General features: G+C 39.3%; 1 long non-coding RNA gene across 1 annotated transcript in view; it reads right to left on the reverse strand.

Moving 5' to 3' along the window:
- Positions 1 to 22,403, reverse strand: part of LOC131409509 (uncharacterized) — a 161,359-nt gene that overhangs the window by 27,047 nt on the left and 111,909 nt on the right. The gene's annotated exons all lie outside the window — the stretch shown is intronic.

A 22,403-nucleotide genomic window follows, 5' to 3' on the forward strand; every position in this document is an offset into this window, starting at 1 on the left:
CTAATCGAGAGAGACAGATAAGAATAAATAAGTAAAATATAGTCAAATGGCAGCAATTGCTATGGAAACAAAAAAGCAAGGAAAGAGAACAGAGAATGTGGCTGGTTTAAGGCAGAGCAGAGGGACTCTGGTTGTCAGTAGAGTAGGCAGAGAAGGCTTTGTCCAGAAAGTGACATTTGAATAAGGGCTGTATTTATCTTGATCACTTGTGATTCACAGCTGATGGCCGGTGTTCAATAAATATTTGTTAAATGAACGGGTAAATGAAATTAAGGTAGAATTCCCAAACATACACCCTAAGTGATTTTTTTTTCCACTTTGGTATTGTCAATACCACTACTACCACACTACCACCATCAACAACAATAAGAGCAAAAGATGAAGTATCTGTATGCCTGCTTTTGACAGTATCACCCAAAATTTGTTATTCTATAAAAAAAAAGTTATTATTCTTTGGCAAAGGTAACCCAAAGTCAATTTCATGTAATTCTTAGGCAGCTTTTAGTAAGTGTGTTATCCATACATATGGCTTTGATTGAATCTTTTTAGTTTGCAAATGGTCTATCTCAGAACCTGAAGGAAAAACTATTTTAAATCTTCCTGGATGTAGTAGATAGCAACAGCATTCCACTTCTTGCCTGAGGGAGTGCACATGTGACATATACCTGAACAATCAAATATGCAGCATCCCTCCTCAATTTATATTTATCCATAAGGGGATGGGTCTGTAACCTAAGCAAAGATAACCAGCACCTTATCATTATTTTTGAAATATAGCTGGAAAGGGAGAGTGTGACTTTTTCTTTCTGAACTAGGAAAAAAAGAAACTTAAGAGTGCTAAGAAATCCATCTCACCCACCATGTGGAGAGAACAACACCAGTCCCAAAGGAAAGCAGTAGTATGCAGAGTTGAGAGCAAGAAAAAGGAAGGAAAAGCAGGATAGTACAAGGAGGAGAAGAGAGAGAAAGAAACTTCATGATTTTTTTGAGCTCCTAGACCCAACCATACCTGAAACTATATCCACAATTCCACTTGTTCTTTTTAGCTATGGAAGTTGAAATTTTGTCTTTAAGATTTGTGACTAAAGTTGGCCTATGAACACATTTACAAAATAAAAGACTTATTTACTGTATGTGTCCCATTTTGCTTGGCAAATGCAAATATTAAACAAACTATAATTCTATTTTGCTTCAAATGCAGAAGCAATTAGTCTTTGATTTTGCTGTAACGTACCTGAAGTAGTATATCATTCTTTCCACAGCTAGAAATGTAATCATTTTGTGAAACTTAGACTAACAGTGACTTTGTTACCTGATTCTCATCAGATGAATATTTACACACTCCCATGGACTCACACTGTTGGTATATACTAATTCAAAGATGGGTTATGATCTTCAGCATAATTCCTCACTATGAGATAGGGCTAAGCTGTTTGAATTCCATTTATGCTGTATCTTACTTAACTTCCATGTATAATACTGCAATCTATTCTGCAGAAAACCAAAATGTTCTCATGTACTCATAAGCAAGGCACACACAATATGTAATAAAGAATTATTTTATTTATTATCAAGAATATTCAACACAATCACTCCATTTTATCTATGGCACCTAGTGATGCAAACACACTTTTCCATAATAACCATGTTTTCTAGAGCAATCTTGTTTTTGCATGTGTGCTTTAAGAAAGACTACCACGGACGTGATAATGCCCCATATGAACAAGCAATGAGAAGATACTCATTTATGTGTCTTATACCAACACTGCCAGACCGGAAATCTCAGGATTTCTCCAGTTACTAGACATCTGTCACACATGTTCATGGCTGGGTTGCCAGAAAACAGAAATATTAGAAACAGAGATATGTTTTTCAGTAGATGAGGGACCAGGAGTGTCTCTTTCCTACTCTCCATACATCTGCTTTCATCCACATATCTGGTACCGGGAAAAGGATCCCATGGCTAGACTTGAGATTTGTCAAAAAGAAGAGCTCCTGGAATCCTTCAGGCTGAGCACCAAGTCCCTACACTAAAGATCTAAAGGCCCAAGAAGATAAGTTACAGAAGCCATTTTAATTACCTTCCAGTGACAGCAAACAGAGAAAGAAGCCTGCCTGGTAGACATAAACTCAGGAAGTTCATTTTAGTACCTGGCGGCAATGAGCAGTCGGTTCAGCACGTCCACATGCTGATGGTTTGGACTTTCACAAGATAGTGATGAAAGAAACAAACTGGACAATTGAAATAAAGTTTTAGAAAAATCAGCACTTAGTGATGGAACCACATGTGTTATCCCAAGGAGCTATAAATGGAAATTGATTTTCTCTCTCTCTTTTTCTTTCTTTTCAGTCTCATATTTCAACAATTTAAGTCACATGTAAAAGAAGCTCTCATTCATGAGAAGAGAAAAAAATCCTAAATAATTAGTGATTTTCTTTTCAGGATGATGATTCACCTGTTTGACTTCTGAAAGGTGGATCCTCACAAGAAACAATGAATGAGTCAATCAGTTATTAACCTACTGAGAAATAATCACTCACTATTCATGATCACTGCTATCATCAACAAAAATGTAGGAAGGAAGGAAGGAAAGAAGAAAAGAAGGAAGGGAGGAAGGAAGGGAGGGAGGGAGGGAGGGAGGAAGAAGAGAAGAAGGAAAGAAGGAAGGCAAAGGAAAAGAAAACTCCAAGAAGAAGAGATCAACCTCAAACTCACAACTTGATGTATTGATTTCTGAATTCCACATCAAAACATGACAAATGAGACTATTTTAAAACTGCTAGAAAGGTTTCAATCACACATTCACCACAAAACATTTTTAAGCATTTATCTTTAAAGTGACTTTGACAAACTTAAAAAAAATAAATCTCAACACAAAAATAAATGCCATGAGACTAGAATTGTTTCTGAAATGATTGTCACAGCTGCATTGTGGTTTTAAATAAGGCTTGCAGAGTTACATTCCTGAGGCTTGGTAATTGAAATAATTTGCTTGTCTACATGTATAAATATATACTGTTAATCAGCAGCTTAAATTGAAATTGGTACAAATACTATGAACTGAGACTGTTTGCAAATCATCTCTGGATTCAGGCAATTCACAGCAAGTCTTCTCCATTAGCACCACTAATTGAAATTTGTTATGTATAATTGCCTTCTCCCGAATTCCCTGAGGAGGACCAGGGTCAAACCATATGCTTTGCATTTATTCAGGAGAAGGAGGAAGCCATTCCACTACCATAAATGAGCCTGCTGTCCTTTGCAGTCACATCAGTGGGGAGCTGCTGCTCCCATCCCATCCGCAGCACAGATGCCTCCAAATGGAGGCTGTCTGGCCATGGGAGCCAAAGGTACTAAGTCATAAATCTTCTCTGATTTAGGAGGCCACACCTAAAGAGTAAGAACGGCCATGAGCATAATGTGTACGGGATACAGTAGTCCCCCTTTATGCACAGGGGACACGTTCCAAGACCCACAGTGGATGCCTAAAACTGCGGATACTACTGAAGCCTTTTTTTTTTTTTTGGTAAGGAAGATAAGCCCTTAGTTAACATCTGTTGCCAATCCTCCTCTTTTTGCTGAGGAAGATTGACCCTGGGCTAACATCCATGCCTATCTTCCTCTACTTTATATGTACGATGTCTGCCACAGCCTGGTTTGATAAGCAGTGTATAGGTCCGCACCTAGGATCTGAGCCTGCGAACCCTGGGCCGCCGAAGTGGAGTGCATGAGCTTAACCACTACGCCACCGGGCCAGCCCCGATGCCTATCTTCACTAAGCACTTACCACACACTAGGGCCATAACTTTTGCAGTTTGAGGTGCGACAGCAAAACTAGCATGAACTTCTTTTTCCTTCTTCACAATTTCACAGATAGAAGATTCATTCTTACCATAGATCTTAGCAACTTCAACATATGATTTTTTTTCTTTGCTCATTAATTTGAGAACTTTCACCGTTTTACTTAAAAAGAAGCACTTTACAGCTTCTCTTTGGCATATCCAAATTGCCAGCGTCGCTACTCTTGCACTTTGGGACCATTATTAAGTAAAATAAGTGTTACTTGAACACAAGCACTGTGATACTCCAGCTACTAAGTGACTGGCGGGTGGGTAGTAGATACAGAGTGGATCTGCTGGACAAAGGGATGATACACGTCCCGGGTGGGACAGAGTGAGATTTCATCACACTACTCAGAACAGTGCACAATTTAAAATTTATGAATTGTTGGGGCAGCCCCGATGGTCTAGTAGTTAAAATTCCATGCTCTCACCCCCACAGCCCGAGTTAATTTCCCGGTTGCGGAACCACACCACCCCTTTGTCAGTTGCCATGCTGTGATGGAAGCTCACATAGAGAACTAGAAGGACTTACAACTAGGATATACAACCATGTACTGGGGCTTTAAGGAGAAGAAAAAGAAAAAGAAGATTGGCAACAGATGTTAACTTAGGGCGAATCCCTCCCTGCAAACAAAAAAAAACGTGAATGCTTATTTCTGGAATTTCCCTTTCGTATTTTCGTGCCATGGTTGACCGTAGGTAACTGTAACTGCAAAAAATGAAAGTGCAGATGAGGGGGGACTACTGTACCTAGAAAGAGGGCTCAGAGAAATGGAAAAAGAAAAGAATATATAGAATATGCTGTCTCTAACCATGTATAACAACTATCACAACAAAAGTACATTGTCCAGAAATATAGGTCAAACTGTACTTCTGTTTCAGAAAGAACAAAACTTGTAATCCAATTGCACCCCCATCTATGGCTCAGCCTGGACTCATTTACCATGGTGCTTTCAACTTTATTATAGGGCTAACTTGTATCAGAATTATTTAAGTATGTATCTTTCTTCCTCACTAGATTATTTTAAACACTGTCATCTGAATCACAGTCTGCCATGATATATTGCAAACAATTGAGATGTAATAAATTGTTGTATTAACTGTAATGAATTTAGTGCCACTAGTTGTGGGCAAAGGTCATTTAAATAAGTCATACAATGTGGAAGTAGGAATGGGTCTCACCTTTTATAAAAAATTTTTACCAGGGGTTGTAGAGAGCAGGCATACTATCTTCGATCTAATAAATTCTTGATATAAATCTCTAGAATCAGAGTTAATTTTGCAAATTCCCTACCACTATGTTCTTTGTCTCTAGAATCCCAAATGCACACATTAGTATAACACAGCTTCTACAGCAGACAGATACTGTTCTTCCAATTGTTCACAGCAGACCGTGCCACTGGCTAGGTCAGGACTGGCCATTTCAGGACAACGACAGCTGAGGAAGCTGGTAGCCGAGCTTCCTCAAGACAGAGAAAGCAAAGGTGTTATAGGGTCTCTTAGCACAAGCCACGACCAGGCCAAAATCTCCCACAGCGAAAAATCGCTCTTAGCAAATCAACTGAATAAGTAAAAATTCCCTAAACAGCAGAAACCATACTTATAGGAATCACTCAAATTTGATCACACAGTCATTCTAAAAAGAATCTTCTCACCCAAAATAATTTTCTTAATTTTTAGAGCCATGTTTTCTTCACAGTGAGTGAAGGAAAGAAAAACATCTGTACCCTCTAATTTACCAAGATGGTCTATGTTTTTAAGTGTTCAAATGATCCTCAAAAATCCTTCCAGGTCATTCTCCCTAATAAGTTTACCAAAAAGCACCTTCTTATATTTTTGCCTATTACCATAGTTTTTAAATCATCTTTCACTCTTAATAGAAGATAAGCATAAGAATCCCGTATCTAGCCAAAAAAAGTTTTCTGCGTAGAAGTCTTGAACTGTTCTGGGTATAATCAGAGGAGAAGGGAGAACGAGCCTTTCCAGTCTCTGCATTCCTCTGGAGAATATTTCCACGTATATTCATCAACGTAAGTCCCCAAAGGCCAACATTTGGACACATTCATTCCTGACTGCTATCTGACAAAGCAGCAAAGGTGCTTTCTTAAAAGTTTAGGGCTTGAAAACAATAAAGTGGGATTATCAAAACTGTACTATTTCCATTAACCAAGTTATTTTATCAACAGGCTACATAAGGCTTGGAGTGGAATCTGATGGCCTGAGTTTATGTCCTAACTCTGCTACTGACCACTGCTATCACATCTTGGCCAAAAGACCTCATACCGGGGCCAGCCCGGTAGCATAGTGGTTCAGTTCGCATACTCCGCTTCAGTTTGCAGGTTTGGAATCCGAGCGTGGACCTACACACCACTTATCAAGCCATGCTGTGGCAGGCGTCCCACATATAAAGTAGGGGAAGATAGGCATGGATGTTAGCCTGGGGCCAATTTTCCTCAGCAAAAAGAGGAGGATTGGCAACAGATGTTAGCTCAGGGCTAATCTTCCTGACTGGGGAAAAAAAAAAAAAAGACCTCATATCTACACCCTTCAATTTCTTTAGCAGTAAAATGGAAATAAGAAGATAGCAACCTCGTAGGGTTCTTGTGAAGATTTGGTGGTTAACATTAAGGCACTTGGAACAGTGTCCGGCTCATTGGCATCAGTAAGTGCTAACCATTATCACCGAATTTAGTTCTATTTCCTCAAGGAAACACAAATGTGCTGAGATCCTTAAAAAAAAAAAAAAAAAGGTAATTGACTGTTGTTAGGGGATAATGAGAATCCATCTTGAAACACATTCCAGGGAGCTTAGTTTGGAAAATATCTACAAAAGCAGAGTGGTGTAGAAAATGAGGTGATCCCATATCACACCCCCAGAACACAGTGCCATGAAGAAAAATGATCAAAGTCAATTGGAACCCATCTTTCTTTCCTCAGATATTTATACGACACCTTGACCGCAAAGGTGTTTATAAAAACTGGTTGACAGTAAAAGAAATATTTGTTAAAATGTTCTAACTGGGAGAACAAGTAGGACTTCCAAAAGATATCTGAGGAAAAGCAACTCTGCTTTCCCAGAGCACTGAAAACCCTGTAAAATATGACATGTATTCCAATCTTCTGGGGTCATAGTTTTCTTAATATCCAAGAAACACACCTTCAGTCTCTATCCTCTTTGCTTGAGGAGGTCCAGCACTGCTTCTGTCATTTCTGAGCATTCCTGGGGGAGGTAGCCTACATTTTCTTATCACTTTAGTTTCTTCTCCCAACTGGATCCTCGCTGACCCTGCGCACTATCGTCCCTGCCTATAGTCGCTCAGCTCAGCCACAGATGGAGCGCTCCTTGTCCTTCGTTCTCCACAGCAGGCCTGATACCCAGAGATCCCTGGAAGGCTGGAAACAACACTTGTGGGGTAGAAACCAAAAGAAAATACAACCTAAATTGTATTCTTGGACACATTCGAGTTTCTAAGCTTTCCCTCCTTTGAGGTTTTTTCTCTCTCTGCCCATTCAGCCTGCTGCCCTGGGCCATTAACCTTCTAATGATGCTTTTAGGCTTCTATTTCCTCCCAAATTCCCAGGCCCCAAACTTTTCTTGAACTCCAGAAGTCAGTCTAAATTAACTGTCACTTTACTACGCAAAACAATTCAGCCCTTCCCTCTTATTCTCTCCCTTTTAGGCTAGCTTTTGGGGATTACTTTTGTGTAATTGAGGGCTCTTTAAGGTATTTCACAAATAAAAGACCAGTTCTCTCCATGAACAAGTGATGTTTTTCTTATAGTGCAGGAACCACAAACTCAAATGCCTACAGGGCTATGTGGATCTCTCTCTATAGACATAAATATAGATATAGATGATATAGATCACACACACAGGCAAACATGATGCCTTATTTAAAGCAATAGGGACTATTCGAGAGAGAACAAGCCAGTCTAAAGGTGTTTAAATTAAAAAGATAAAATGCCCAGAGATACCGTCGTCATACACACACGGACTTTTTAGTTAGCCAGATCTGGGTTCACATCCCAGGACTATGCACGAGCTGTGTGTCCTTGGACAAGTCAAGATCTTAGAAACCTGTCTGAAACTCATTTCCTCATCTGTAAGAGAGGTACCAACATTTCAAATGTGTTGGCAGGATTAAATAAGAAGGTGCCTGTAAAGCAATTAGTATACTGCGTGGAGCACAGTAAGCATTAGTAAAATAAATAATTGCTAACTAAATTAAAAAAGAAAAAAAAATAAAAGGGCACAAAAAGAACAGACAGCAAAACATATGGGGAAGGAGAAAAAGCAATGAGAAATGGTGACGCCTTGTCCTGTAGCTGCGACTCCCTCCCCTGGGAATCTCTGCAGCCCTCGGAGAAGGCGACAGCCTGCAGGGCGCAGTAGATCCTGACTAGGAAGGGTGCACACTTGCTTAATATCCATAGGGTCACACCAGAAGTTAAAATATTCCCGAACTGCTGCGTAGCCACTGTACTAGACACCAAGAATAAAATCTCCTTTATTCTTTGCCCTAGGACCTTCCCATGGTTCAGTAACTACAGGTGAATGCCTGGCATTCATGCTCTAGCCTTCTGGGTCCCTATTCCAGCTCTGTTAGCCAGCATCTATTCTACCAGGTTGCTGCCTTTGCCCTGTGGGTTCTTGAATATTTTGATTATCCTTGCTAAAGTCAGTAGTGACCCACAGGTTAAAGAGAATTAGCAGGTGTTCCCACGATTGTATGTATGAATATGCTCTTGCTTCATTGCAGGTTAAGGTATAGAATATTGTAGCAAAGGCTAGTGGTCCAGAAATGAGATGTTTTTATGCCTTAGAACACTTAAAGAAGGGACAGAGGGAAGGAATGAGCATGAGAGAGAGAGAAATTCAGACACCATTTGCTAGAATTTACTTTAAGAAAGAACAGATAATGGATTCACTTATTGCCATTCATCCACTATTTCTATCTTTGTCTCACAGACCATGCGTACAACCATAACCCCTAATGATTTAAATCATTTCACCAAGATGGGCACTCCCGAGGAGATAGTGTACTGAGAAACACCTTTCAAGAATTGTTAAAATTGTTCTGAGGTTGTAAATTTTCATTATTTCTAACTAAAGGACAAATGTGTCATCAACTTTTTCTATGAAGCCAGTATAGAAGACATCTGTGTAGCTGTCACAGGCAGAAAATGTAACCCTACTCTTCACTTTACAATTATTTCAGATACCACTTGGAAGTGGTCTGGAGCTAAAAACTCAGTCATTTGTGATCTCAAATATGCTCCATTAGCCTCAACATTCATATATAGATTCATAGATGTCATTAGTAAAAATCTTTAGAAATGTGAACCACAGAAATGTATCCACCATTTTATATGTGAACTGTCACTGTCACTTTTCAAAATATGACGAAAGTAGGAAGAAGAAAGAAAGTGAGAACCACACATTGTCCAAAAAAAGGCTAATTTCTTTAAGTGTTTAAACAATTAAATTAATTTATTCAACAAATATTTTGAGAGTCTTCTGGGTGTGAGGTAATACGCACTTGAAGTGAACTTGTCTGTTACTACGAAGGTTTCCCCTCATTGAAAAGAAGTGGTACTAAACCTGAAAGAGGCAATAGCCAACCAGGGGAGCTAAAAGCGCTACTGCCTTATGTCCATACTTGTCAGAGACAGTGCTCATCAATTACAGAACTCTTCTGCTGAGCCCAAACGAGGGCTGAGACTCTATCTCAAGAGAACAATGCAAAGACAGTATTATCGGTCCATTAGAATTAAAAGAAACGAAAATGATTTGCCATCTTTGAGCTGGCTCATGCACCTCTAATACCTATCACAGTGCCTGGCACAAAATAGTCACTGAGAAAATGTCTGGTGAATGAATGATTCACTGAGTGACTACTGAAAGTCTGAATTATTCTATTGCACCAAACGATATGACTAAGCATTTGGACCAACCTCTTTGAACACAGAAACAGCCTTACTTGCCAGAACAAAATTACAACTAAGGCACAAAGGAATCCCTTGTTGAAAGCGTCCATGTCACAAAAATAAGTCCTGAAGTGAATTCTGTAAACAGATCAATAGAAAGTTTCAAATGAATAGGTCTTGTAGGAGTAATCAATGGCAGCTGAGTGAAAGATTCAGCGAGCTCCAAGACAACAGAGAGCATTTATCTTTGAACAGATTACCTAGCCAGTTAGGGACAGGGAGAAAAACAAGGCTGAGACCTATTGTCAGGTGAGCTGAAATTTCTACCTCCCCATGCATTACTCTGTTCACAGAAGGTTATTTGCTTGCTGTGCTCTCTCTACATTCCCTGAAGACTTGCAAGGCAAAAATCCTGGGTGCTTGCAGAGCTGTATCATATTCCCCATGACTGATGAGTAGAGCCACAAGAATGAACAGCATCATTATTTGAGGGGGGCCTCCTGACCATATCGTTTGGTAGAAATGTTACAGCTGAATGGTTATGTCACACTTAATTCCAACATACACACGTGTGTCTAAAGCAGGAATTTTTTTATAGGACCCGGCTTTCATTGTCAGAGCAGCTTCCTATGACTACTCCTATGGCGCCTTCCTTCTCTGAATTGGTAAATGCTTCTTACAATATTTTGCTAACTAATCCCCGTTGGCCTCTTCAGATCTGCTCTCCATCATGTTCTGCAAGACCGTCTGTTATTAACTGCCTTACTTGGGTTCCTGAGCTCTCTGGTTTCTGGTTGGCTTTTAGGTTTTGTGGAGACAGAGGTTAGGATATATGTTCCCTGGGCTCCCTCTCACAGAGCATGGAGAGTGGCTGTGCTCCTCCAGATAAGCCTAGAATTCCTATCAGGAGGAAATCTATAGCGATAGCTATGGCTCTCTCCAGGTTCTAGTAATGGCTTCCTGCCCTCCCCATTCACAGCGTAGTAATGGCCCCCCGTGAGTGCCACTCTTTCTGTGCCGCACCATTCTACATGGGTCCCCTTAAACTTCCCCATATATTTGTAAATTGTCCTTTCATTAAACTCTCTTCTGTTTCGTGCCAGGATTCTAATCGATATAAATATATACCACAATATTTAGCATATGTTTTTACTGCCTTTTGATTCCCACATACACATATATACACATATATACACAGTCATGTATCGCATAACAACAGGGATACGTTCTGAGAAATGTGTCATTAGACGATTTTGTAGTTGTACAAACATCATAGAGTGTATTTACACAAACTTAGATGGTATAACTGACTACATACCTAGGCCATATGGTTCTAATCTTAAGGGACCATTGTCATATATGCGATCCGTTGCTGACCGAAACGCTGTTATGCGGCACATGACTGTACATAAAAATTTACTTTATTTATTTGTTTGTTTGTTTATTTATTTATTTATTTATAATTTCTAACAATCGTATTTCCCTGAGACAAGGAGTATGCTGTGTCCTCCAGGTCATGGTAAGAGTTACACTGAGTTTAGGTTTTGACATAATTCTTGAACTCATATTGCTAGGAAAGGGGCCTATTTGAGCAGAGTTTTGACAACAAATAACAACAATTAAAATTTGTGAAGTACTCAGTAACTCAGTATGTGCTAGAAAACTGTGGCAGGCATTCTCCATATACCTCTTTAATTCCAATAACTACCTTGCAAGTCATATTTTATGTTCTCATTTTTAAGACAGGCAACCTCAGGCTCAGGTATAACTTAAACAAGGTCACACAACTCGGAAGCAGTAGAGCTAGGAGGCAAACTCAGGTCCACCTGACACCTGAGTTCAGGCCCTTTGCCACTGTTTGACATCAGCTCTCACAACGGAAGTGGGAAACGCCTGCTCCAATGAACCAATCCCTGCAGGCGGAGCTGCCTCTTCATTAGCACAGAGTCGCCAAGAGCAAACGGAGACTTGGGATTTGACTACTTCTGGAATTCAATTCAGGCAAATAAATATGCAAAACCAAGTGTTTCTGTGCTTTGCTTTTTTCTTCTTCGGTTTTCTCACGTAGTGCTTTTCAACCTTAAAATATTCTACAATGATTTGGGCATGCTGCCTTTAGTACTCTCTATCTGTATGTTGTATTAAATATTCATATACCAATAAATGTGAGCATTATTTGCAAAGTGTCTAGTATATTGTAAGCACTTGATAAATATTTTAATTAATTAGTTGTTATAGAAGCCTCTTTGTCATAGAAAATCAATGCCTGTATTCAGCATTTGGAGAAAGAACATCTTATCATTCATGGCCGAATAAGGGTTTTGATTATTTGATGCTGAAAAGGGAAACAGAGCAAATTTTCAGATGAGTGTAATTGCACTGTGGTAATTACACAAGTCTGATTTCATTATAGTAAATGTTAATTTAGTGTCTGATTCATTTTTTTAATTGGCACTAAAAATGCTTTTACTTCACATGCAATATGAAAACATATTAGATCATAGGATTTTGGAAGAAAATACAAGTTTGTTGAGTTGGGGCATTTCAGGATAACTAAGCACATTCAAACTATGGCTTACATAAAAAAAAGGGGACTTCAGAAAAACCGATTGACGTTCTTAACAGTTTTTGAACCATGGACCCCTTTTTGCAGTTTTATGAAGCCTATGGACCCCCTTGTCAGAACAATGCTTTTAAATGAATAAAAGAAAATACATAGGATTATAAAAAGAACTAATTATATTGGGAAAAGCTCTCAAAATATTACACGAATAATTTTGTGACATAGCAATATACTTCCTCGTAAAAATATTAACTATCAATATGTAGTAGTGTGCTCAAAAACCACTGTAATTTTTAACCATTTCTGCAACAACTACAGTGTGATATTATGGTTATATCTATGACTCCATTGGTGACACAGTTGTAATTTCTGTGGTCTGTTGCTTATACCCACAATTGAAGGATCTGCTAAATTTCAGTTAGCTAGAAATTAGTAAAATAAAGATGTAATTTTTATTTAGTTTACTGAATCCCTGAATTCTACTGGTGGATCCCAGGTGAAGAAATCCCGACACAGAAGCAGTACTGTAGGTAGAGTATTAAAAGAGGAAATACAGTAACCAGAAAGAGATGAAGGAGGAAGTATCTTCCTTTCTCCAAGACTGAGTGGAGAGAAAAAGAGCACTGTTCAAGAGAAATTAGTTTTAGAGCCAAATATACTCTTGCTCCACAGAATAAAATAACGTGTTATTAAAAAAATAAGTTAAAATAGATTTCAATCAGACTGCCTCATGAAAGTCTTCGAAAAATGAACATACAGGATTTTTAAGTGATTGACAGCACGGAGCCTCTTTTAAAATTTCTAATGTATATTTCATCATAACAAGTAAGTGAAAGTTCAAAGGAAAAAAATGGTAGGACTATTCATTTATTTGACATACATGATAAAAGCAAATATGTTCTGTCTACTGGGGGCTTGGATCTGGATTATCAGCATTAGCACACTCCCAAATTTGTATGATGTAACAGGCCATGTGCCGACCAGCCCTTCTGTTAGTGGCCAGTCGACCACAAACAAGCACCACTTAGTTGCCTGGATTTGAATCAGAAAGGATGAAAGGTTTGATTGACTAAAATCAAAATCAGCAAATTAACAAAAAATACGTCCGTTAAAATCAAATACTGAGTTACCATTCTCATTAAAGATCCGTCATATGGGGTCACCCTAGAATTGATCAGAAACACAGAGGGAATACAGAAGGTACAGTTGAAAAAAATACAAAAACAAGACAACAGACCCCAAATAGAGTCACTTATGCTAAGCCTTAAGACTTAATTACCTACAATTTCGACTCTCCCAGAAATGGAATCTTAAACTGGTCAATCAGGAATCTCCTGGTGAGCACTAGTTAGGTAATCTGCCTGACAGACCCCTGCCATCGCCTAAAGGGAAGTAACCTTGCGATAACCAACCCACTTTTTTGCCTGGTACAATTTCATTGTTCCCACTACCTTCTGCCTATAAAAGTCTTTCATTTATACAGCTCCTCAGAGTTCCTTTCTATCTGCTAGTTTGGATGCTGCCCAATTCTAATCCATTTTTGTTCAAATAAACTCTTAAAGCCTTTAATATGCCTCAGTTTATCTTTTTAACATTACCTTAGCACCCTAGTGCTTTGTATCTTAGTTTTATTCTCCTAATTTCCGCTCTTTACAGTGTCAAACTGAACTCAAGTTCAACTGTCAAACAGGAACTTTGGGGATCTTGATTCTTCCTCTCCTCTTCTTTGTTCTCTGGTAATTACTGTCCCTGCCTACCTCCTTCTTAACCACTGCTTATTCTGACCTGAAGTACTTCGTGCATTTTTTAATACAAATCACCAATCTCAGTGCAGATGCCCCAGCTCCTCCTGGGTCACCAGATGTTTATTCTGATTCTATTTCCAGCCCTTCTCCTTTTACAGGAATAGCTCTTAGGCAGTAAATCTTGGCCCAGCAAAGAGATGGAAGGTCTACAAATTTATCTCTAAGTCACTCAGTCTCAGAGTGGACACTGAGGAATGTTCTGGGGTTGCAGGCAAGGAACCAGACCTCAGAACAATTAGGATGAGCTGGGAGAACAGAGATACTTTCTGAGAGTGGGAAGGTAAGAGCCTCTCAGAAGGCCTGATATGGGGACATGAGGTCCATGGAAGCTTGTCTCTTTGTCTGAAGGTCACTGTGTTCTCTGCTTAAAGCTCTCTGTGTACAGAACAGTTATTGCATCTTCTGCCTATATTAATTAAGCTTGTATCATCTCACACGATTGGTTGGCGTCTTTTCATCTATCACTATCACCCTTTTAAGAAGCATATACTTTTCTCCACAGATTCGGGCTCCTGGTCCCTCCTAGCTAAACCTAGCAATGCCCTAGATGACAATGAGCAATGCTTTCAACAATTTTATTTAACAAATTTATTATTTTAAAGCTTAGGTCATTGTTCAGGCAATTTCTATATTTAAATCAATTATTTAGTTTTCTTCTTATTCTGGACAACATGAACGAAACATGAAGATACATAGACAATACGATAAAATCTGGTCGGACAAGCCCAATGTTCTCCTAAACCACTTGGCCTCAGTGCCCACATTCCTACAAAAGGGATAGTGATTATCGCTAGACTGAAGTGAAAGGATTATAGGGAAGTTAGCCTAATACTAGTTAGTGGTTCCTTAAGTGGGAATTCCCAGGCCTATGCTGGTCCACTGTGATGCTTTGATATGCCATGATAAAATTAAAAGAAAAATATAATGAGGTTTTCATAAGGCAAAATTTATCCAGTAAAAATATTATCTTTTATTCTCTACTTATGATGTGCTGCCTACATTTGGGGGTAGAGCTTTTTCTTTTATAAAATCACTATGATTATAGACGGTAGTTTTTGCCCCCTGATGTACTTTGAATTTCAAAACGAAAATATGACCCCAGCCATGCTATGACTCTGTCCTTTTTAAAAAATTGTGCACCTCCAAAAAGTAGAGAAGTCTAAAAAGCCATGATCTGAGAAGTGAGGTACGATAGATTCCGAGCATAGCTGGACTCTGAGTTTGTTTAGAAACCCAGAGGAATCATGCTGAAGCCAAGAAAATTCTACAAGTTAGAAACGTTTGTTGGCCCTACTCTTCCCTGTCCCTCAGCAGCATCTCCCTGGCAGGGGCCACCAACTTGCGAGTTGCTCCTTTAGGATCAGGAGCTGACCTGATCAGCATGTCCTGTTCTTTCCACTGGGTGAGCTTGGCTACAGACTGAAGAGTTCCATGGCCTCCCGCACTCAGGCTTCTTGACTGGGTTTCTTCAACTCAATGGATCGACTTCATTTGTTCCTTAAATTTTTTCCTGAACATATAATTATTCCATGCACATTGTAAAAGATTTGGAAGACACAGAAGAGTGTCTTCCAAATAAAGAAATCAGAATTCACCAAAATCCCACCATTCAAAGACAACCAGTGTTGCCAGTTGAGTCTTATTTTCCTGTCTTTGGTAATTCATATATTCTTTTTTTTTTTTGCATAATCTGGATCATACTCTATGTACAGCTAACTGTCTTGCTTTTTTAAGGGATATGGCCTTGAGAGACTTTTGTTGTATTATTACACAGTCTCTAAAATCATTGTGTTTAATGACGACAGAACATTTCACTGTATAATGTTTTTCTAGTAGTTAAAAGCAGCCTAATGTAAATCTTTGTGAGAAAATACAAGTATATCAGTTAGAAAATTAAGGGACTTACTAAATCAAAAGGTATGGAATTTCAAGTCATTCCCTGTAGCCAAATAACTTTGGTTTTCCAAATTTATACTCTATCAACGTAAGAATGCCTGTATCTCCAATATTAGTACCTATTGTTTTTTTTTTTGTGAGGAGATCAGCCTGTGCTAACATCTGCCAATCCTTCTGTTTTTTTGCTGAGGAAGACTGGCCCTGGGCTAACATCTGTGCCCATCTTCCTCCACTTTATATGGGACGCCGCCACAGCATGGCTTCCCAAGCAGTGCATCGGTGCATACCTGGGGTTCCGAAATGGCGAACCCCAGGCCACCACAGCAGAGCACGCGCACTTAACTGCTTGCGCCACTGGGCCTCCCCCAGTACCTATTCTTAACTGTAGTTAATTTGAAAACTGAAAAGCCAGCATGTAGTTATTTTTATTTCTTCGTCTAAAAACCTACTGAGGTTGAACATTTTTGGTGCATATTAGCCACACCTGTCCCTTGGCCATTGTTCCATAGTTGACATAAGTTCTCTCAACAAAAATGTCATTTTGCTGTCCATTTCTAAGAGAAAAAGGAGAGGAGGATAAGCTGACATTAATTAAGAACTTAAAACATATGGCAAGTATAAAAGTTTATCCCAATCTCATAGTAGCTCTTGTAATTATATTATCGGGCAACCATCTAGGTTACCCAGTAAATAGACATGCTACAATCTAAGCTCAGGTGTGTTTTTCTCCAAAATCTTGAGCTTTGCAAGATGGTACACTTCCAGGGATGCTGTCAATGTGTACAACTTAACAATGACTCTCTAGTTTTTTTTGCTGAGGAAGATTAACTCTGTGCTAACATCTGTGCCAATCTTCCTTTACTTTGTATGTGGGTTGCTGCCACAGCATGGCTGCTGATGAGTGGTGTAGGTCCATGCCTGGGATCTGAACCCAGGCCGCCAAAGTGGAGCATGCTGAACCTAAACACTAGGCCATGGGGCCAGCCTCTATAGTTTTAACCTCATACTCCTTAATTGGATTTACCAAAGACCAAAGTAAACCAGGAGTGGCAAAAATAGAGATAAAACCCTTACTAACTAGTAGTTTCCCACTACTTCCTTGCCCAAGAATACCTTCTTTATGTGGGAAGTTTCCTGATGTTAAATTGTATTCTTTTAGGAATGTGGTTGATCTTTTTAACCATTATTGTAGATTTTGGTATTTTTAAAAAGTCTGGAAGTTCTTAAGTTTTCAGCTTTCTTCTAAAAGAAATTCTTTTATTTCACTGTAGAGAAACCTTGCCACCCTCTTTGATATTTTTCTTGCAAATACGTTAGCCATTTGTTTTTCACCAAAGACATTATTCAAAGAGAAATTAAATTAACACAGTATAGCTGCATAATGACGTTTAGGTCAATGACAGACTGCATATATGATGGTAGTCCCATAAGATTAGTACAATATAGCCTAGGTGTGCAGTAGGCTATACCATCTAGGTTTGTGTAAGTACACTCTGTGATGTTCACACAACAACGAAATTGCCTAACGACACGTTTCTCAGAACATAACCCCCTCGTTAAGCGACGCATGACTGTATATCAAAATAATGCAAAAGAATAAAAGTGCTGCCATAATTGGGTCAATATAGAGCAGCCAACTATTCTTTTTCTAGTATTAATATGTTTAATTATAGTAAGGTTCAGAAGCTGAATATTAAGGCAATGAAAGGGAAATTGCACCTCAAGCAAAAACAGTGAATACTATTTTTAATTAATAAAATAATAATGAGGATTTAAAACATTAATCTGAAATTCATTCAAGAAAATATCCTATTATAACTATAACAAGGATATGACTATCCTTGGGTTTGCAAGGGCTTCTGACCTGATCTAATGGCTCTGCTGCTAGAAGTAGTATTAAATCATCAGATCAATGTGTAATAAGTGGAGTTCAGAAGGAGCTCAATATCTGGGTTTGTGCAAGCTTCCTGAACAGAAGTAAAAATTTAAGCTCATTTACATACCTATAGTTTTCTACACATATTTTTAGGCGAGTTTCAGGTAGTTCACTGCTAATGATAGTTTCCAGAAAACATCATCATTCAACTTCAAAACCTTGAAGTGGGCTAAATTGCCTTGGTCCAAACTTGACTAAATATTTTTCTGTTGTTTCGTGTAAAACAAACAATAGCAGATGCTCATATAGACCTCAGAACCGGGCATTTCCTCTGTTACAAATCCATATCCCATGAACATACGAAGCATGGAAGAAGCCCTCTCTACATGTTTGAGCACTAACGAAAAGGCTCTATGCTGATTCCCATTGACACAGATCTGAAGCCACCAATATACTAGCATTTATTAAGTAGAAATTGTATCTACTGTTTATAGTTAAGTGTCCTTGTTCATGTGATAGTGAGTGCTGTTAAGTATAGTACATACCTGAGATGTTGCCTTCTCTTTTCAAAATTATGGTAGAATTAATAGACATCAAGGGGTGAGGTACATAAGAAGGGAAGCACTGCGCCAAGTATTTAAACAACACTGGTTTATTTAATGCTCAACTGCCCCATAAAGTGGGTATTATGGTCTCATCACTGTGGATGAGAAAACTGAGGCTCAGAGAGAGTAATTAATTTGCCTAATGTCACACAGCGTTCTGATCTGGAGGGCACGGCTTGAGTAGCCAGTCAAAAGGACACAAAGGAGCAGAAGACAGTGAAAGGAGTGGTTTTACAAAAAACATGAAGAATTTTGCCAATTTAATGTCTTGAGTCTTATTTGGTCTTTAATGTTTCAGAGGCAGATTTAGAAGGTAAGGGGTATGCACTTCAACGAGAAGGGGTGGAGGGGAGCGTTTGGAATCAAGATGTGAAGACACACAGGAAAAGACTGTGGAGGAAAAAAGAGAAGCATGTAGGCAGGATTAAAATAGAAACTGAGAGATTGTGCCAAAAGGCAGCCTAGAGCTGCCCCTTTCAAATCACTGAGTGCCTGACTTCTGTAGGAAAAGAGCGGAGGGAATTTGAACTAGCATGGACTTTGGAAAGCTTTAACTTTTATTTAAATGCATGGAGAACAACTCATGGGCAAAAATGGAATGAGAAACCTCATTGGTGAGAGGTTTTCCTGAATAAAGGCCTCAGGAATAACCAGGATGCACGTAAGCTTCTGAGGTGCTACACCTTGCTGATACAGTAAAAATGAGTATTAAGTTGCCTAACAAAACTTATTAGTACTTGATTTTTTTGCCTTAAATTCATTTAAATTCATTTTAGTTATTTAGAAACTTGAAATAAAAGGAAAATAGACCCATCATAGACCTTATCTTCTATTCTATCTAGGCCTAAAGAGTAACATTTTAGGACCAATATGTGGGCATCAAAGAGAGGCAAATAAGCTCTATAAAAGTAAGAAAAGAGAAAACTATAAAGCATTTGTAAAGGTGAGGGGAGTTAGACTAGATCGACAAAGGAAAGAATTTTTTAAAAGCCCTAGATACACGAAGCCAAGTGTGATGGACCATTGTTCTTGTGCTCTATTCGATCCAAAAGCAAAGGACTTAACGTTTTTCTGACCACTACTGTAGCAGATAAATGATCCTATGTAACTTGGTGCAGATTTTCATCACAGCAATTGCCGTTCTACAGTGCCATTGACTGTCCACACATTGTATCTTCTTTTGGACTCTAAGTTTATTGAAAATAGGACACAGATCTTTTCATAGTGCTTTTATCTTTGCATCCCTGGCTAACAAAATTCCTGACACACAGTAAGTGCTCAATACCTGATTGATTAAATAACCTTCCAACTGACTGATCAGTGAATGAAGTGAAGGGAGAACAGATGGGTAATCAAATGAAGGGCTAAATGGAGACACCTTGGTTTGGAATAAGCTACACAGGAATTAAATGTTTCCACTGTTAGAGATATCCAAGGGGGGGGGTCACATCACCACTTGCTGGGAATATAGTAGAAGGAACTCAAACTTGGGATGAATGATAGACCAACCTTGATTTGTAGGCCTCTGCCAAGCTGAGAGCCCCTCATTCTATTTGCTATTTATGGCACGAAAGGATGTAGCCTATCCGTGGGAGACGTAGGAAGATATATTTTAGGATGACAATAAGACCCATAGCAATAACAGACATTTTTTCCTAAGCACAAATAAAGCATCCCTCGCTTTCATTTGCTGATATCATGCTGGCCAGTTCTTGAGGACAAGCTACTGTGCAACATAATACTCCATTTTCAAAAGAAAGCGATGGTGAACAGCAGATGCTGAAAGGTTGTACTCAGAGGGCCGCTCATTTCTGAATGCTACAATGCCCCTTAGCCTTGCGGGGAGCACTGCCAGAGAAAAAGTACAGCTGGGGCTGCTCTTGCTAGAGGGGAGCACCCATGTTTCCCAGCCCCACAGTAAATGCCCAAGGGCAGTGGTACATGAGTTCCCCAAGTCTGGCCCATTACCTTTCGAAAACTCAGAAGGGAAGAAATATGATTTATTTTTTAATAATTCCCCAATGGAATGACCATCTGAGTCTCTGAATTTTTGCTATTTTGAACAGGCAAATAGGAAGGGAAGGAGGAGGTGGAGAGGGAGGGAGGCAAGGAGAGAAGGGAGGGAGGACAATTCCTTTCTCTTCTTTCAGATTCAACAAAGAAACAACAGTGGGTTCTATCACTTCCTTACGTGATCCGGAATTTTATGAAACACATATCTTGACAAATTTACCTCCCTTCTCAAATATTAATTATTGTCTCTGTAATACTTTCTTCACATATCCAAATGGAATTTAAGAGCAAGCAGCATAACTACCACACTAACCAACACCAAAAGTACAAATGGTTTACATTTTGAACCTAGAGGCAAGGCTGTATTTTGAAGCCTCATACAAAAATATATATCTTCCATCCTTCTAGATAACAAAACGTGCATAAGCTTTAAATGTAATGGAAACACTTCCGAGGAAAGCAGTATACCGTCCAGCTGCCCGTGAGCTGGGTTTGAGGCCTGCTTCCCTGGGCTTGAATCAAGCACTTTGCACTCCCCAGCTCTATGACCTCAGGTTACTTTCCCTCTCTAAGACTACATGTCCTCTTTTGTACATGGAGATAAAGATAACACCCACTTTGTAGGGTTGTGAGCATTAAGTAATTCATGTACATGTGCCCAGCCTAATATTCGGCATATAATGTATGCTTAATAAATTATATCATTGTCATTATTAGCAAGTCTTGAATTTCCGAGGCTTTCTATATTGCCTCCCTCACAGTGAATAGCATGTGAGAAAACGATCCACAGTCAGAATGACTGCAGGGCTACTCTGGAACTAATTCAAGGGGGAGTGTACTTCAGGGCCTTGACTTCTGCCAGGCTCTTCTCACTTTGAAATATCATTCAGTATCACTTTGAGATATCATTCACAGTGCTTTTCCTCATTTCGTTCAGATCTTGGCTTGTATGTCACCACTTTAGGGAGACTTCCTCTCGAATCCTCTATCATATTACTCTGTTTTAATTCTTTACATGGCACTTCCATTCATTCACTCTTTGCTTCTTTATCATCTGCCCTCTCCACCCTTCCTCCAACCCAGACCTTGTGTAACCCCTTGTCTGCTGTTTCCCTAGTGCCTAAAACATACCAGGCCATCACAAGTCCTAGAAAAACAACTGTTGACTGATTGAATAAGTGCTTACACAAGTACATGGCAGACGTAGGCACTGGGTTGGTTTGGTAGCAAGAGTGGATAGTAACATCTTGACGGCCTAGTCAGAAAGACACCCAGCAGGGGAGCTAAAGTGGGTGACAAATGAGAAGAGCTTAAACCACTATTTTCCAAATTTGTTTCTAGGGACAACCAGAAGAAAAGAAATACTACCGTCCCCTTCCTCACTACTTTCTAGCCATACAACCTCTCTTCCAGATTCTGAAGGGAGATGTCACCACCATAGCCACTGCTATTCTCTCTTCCTTGAACGCTCTCTTCCACCAAGTCTTCAAAGGCTACTGGCTCTGGCCCATAGCTCAGGTATCCATCTCAGAGATGTTCTGCTGACCTCAGCACTATGGCCTCCCTACCAGTCTGTTATTTTCTAACTTAGCTCTTGATTTGGTCCTTCGTGGCACTTGTCACAATTTGTAATTATTTAATCTGTTAGCTGTCTTCTATTCCATTTTTCCCATTAGAATTTTTTTTTTTTTTGTGAGGAAGATCAGCCCTGAGCTAACATCCGTGCTAATCCTCCTCTTTTTGCTGAGGAAGACCGGCTCTGAGCTAACATCTATTGACAATCCTCCTCCTTTTTTTTTTTTTCCCCCTCAAAGCCCCAGCAGATAGCTGTATGTCATAATTGCACATGCTTCTCGTTGCTGTATGTGGGACGC

This window comes from Diceros bicornis, chromosome 8 (genome assembly GCF_020826845.1).
Source record: "Diceros bicornis minor isolate mBicDic1 chromosome 8, mDicBic1.mat.cur, whole genome shotgun sequence".
Classification (NCBI taxonomy): Eukaryota; Metazoa; Chordata; class Mammalia; order Perissodactyla; family Rhinocerotidae; genus Diceros; species Diceros bicornis.